We start from the raw sequence: 2,137 nt of genomic DNA, 5'->3' as shown, positions 1-2,137 counted from the left end.
ATATTGATGAGTATGCCATGACTGTGTCAGCCTACATAAAGAAATGTATTGAGGATGTGAGCATCAAAAAGAACATCACCACCTGGATCAACCCTGGATAAATGGGGAGTTTCGGAAATCACTTAAAGCAAGAAACTTAACTTTCAAGTCTGGTGATAAAGAGGCACTAAGAACAGCGCAGACCAACTTAAACCGTGCCATCAGATCAGCGAAGCACAACCACAGCCAGAAGATCCAGGATCTTTTCCACGACAACAGCAACACCAGGAGGATGTGGAACGGCATTCGGATGATCACGGACTACAACCCCCCAACCTAAAAGGAAAACTCTTTTTAGGTTTATGTGAAGTAAAAATGAAAGCTAAGAGGCAATACGCTAGGAAGAAAAGGTTTTATTTTACTCTGCAGAGGAGAATGACAAAAACAGCCGAACTGTTAGTGTGGCTCTGGTGGGGTAGCTTCCCACCCCCGCTTATAAGGAGACTCAACACACACGAACAATGAGTCTTCCTAAGACAAACACTATAGTTCATCAGGTACATCAATTCAATCAGATAAACCTTTCAGACAACCGTTTTCCGTTTCTGGTTCTAAACTATGGAAGAATAGTGCTTCTTTTCACACTTCTATCCTTTCCCTTCACCTCAGCATAAAGAATGGAACAATGTTACTTTTATTTAATCAAGAAAAAGCACAGTCTAATAATCCATTTCACACTTATTTTACATGCTGCTGAGCTTTAGGAGAGGGATGATTATAAAGTGGAGAAAGCCAAGAAAGATTCAGTGGTGTGAAGTAGTATTTGCCCTGTCCCCCGTTTTCTTTTTTCATGATTTTCACACTTGAGTGTTTAAGAACAACAAACTTTAGAAAATAGTCAATACAAACAGCAGTAAACAAAAAGCAGTTTTCCAATATGATTTTTAATAAAGGAGAAACAAATCTATTTCTTTTCAAACCATCTTTTTAAACAATTTATATATCAGGCAAATGAACCACAACCAAATATCTTCAAAACCAGCTAAATAAAGCTTTAATTGTAGTCATTAGATACAATTTGTAAGGGCTTAAAATAATTACCATTTTATTCCCACTTGTGTTTAAAATATAGTCTGCCCAAATAAAAATATTTGGGAACAAACAGTTGTGTTGTATCTGTACAGGTATCTGTTAAATTTGTTTAATTAGTGGAAAAGCAATTTTAGTTTTTGTAAGTTGTTTAAGAAATCTTGTGCTATTAGTTTTACTGTATAGTATTTTTTTCAGCATCTTCAGGGGGCAACAGCTTCATTACAAAACCAGGACTTTAAACATGTGATCTACAGTGTTTAGACCAACATGGGCTCATTTAGCACCAAGCTGGTATATTTTTACATTCCGTCCTGTGTTCTCCTTTAGCTTCCATCATTGTTTCTGTTGTAGTTTTTTGGTTGAACAAGAGTTCCTGTGTTTAGTTGAAGGATTGGAGAAAATGTTCAGAGGATCTTTATTGTCTGTGAGAATGAACTCATCTTAGGATTATTTTAATCTATTGAAGATCTTCATCATGTTTCTCCATATAACTGACGGAGGAACAAATGCTGCCAATCCCAGAGCTGATCTCAGACTGTCTCACTCTCTTCGCCAGCCATTCAGCAACGTTGTTATAAGCTTGTCGCTTCCTATTCTCTGAAATGCTCCAATATTCTGAGGCATCATCTCCGCTCACTGAAACAGAAGAAAAAAAACTGTTATTCTAAAAAAAAAAAAAAACATGGATGGAGCCAAGGGTTTGCGGAAACTCAGATTAATTCTTCATCATTTTAAACTTACTGTCTGGAATGTAAAAGTCATCCTTGCTTCCTGCCACCTCCACAGAGGGCACTATTGGTTTCTCTGGTTCCTTTGCTAAAGCTTTCATCATTCTCTCCATCAGCTCCTGCTCCCGTCTGTTCCACTCCTCTTCTGTCAGGATACGTTGTTTTATTTGCTGAGGTTTTCTTCCTTCAGTCGTGAAGCATCCTTTGTTCTGTTTTACCATGTTGATAATTTTTTGGAACAGCTCTTTGACTTGAACAGGATCATAATCAAAGCTGCTGAGAACATGGTATCTGTTCCCACACTTCTCCAGAAGCTCCTGGAGCTCCTTGCCCTCTCT

General features: G+C 38.0%; 1 pseudogene; it reads right to left on the bottom strand.

Annotated features, from left to right (window-relative positions):
• Positions 1–598: 598 nt before the first annotated feature.
• The window catches only part of LOC107080744, a 4,260-nt pseudogene continuing 2,721 nt past the window's right edge, over positions 599–2,137 (bottom strand).

Source organism: Cyprinodon variegatus, unplaced genomic scaffold (assembly GCF_000732505.1).
Source record: "Cyprinodon variegatus isolate N-32 unplaced genomic scaffold, C_variegatus-1.0 Scaffold2277, whole genome shotgun sequence".
Lineage (NCBI taxonomy): Eukaryota > Metazoa > Chordata > Actinopteri > Cyprinodontiformes > Cyprinodontidae > Cyprinodon > Cyprinodon variegatus.
The sequence above is the reverse complement of the archived record's forward strand: the minus strand, read 5'-3'. Positions and strand labels throughout refer to the sequence as shown.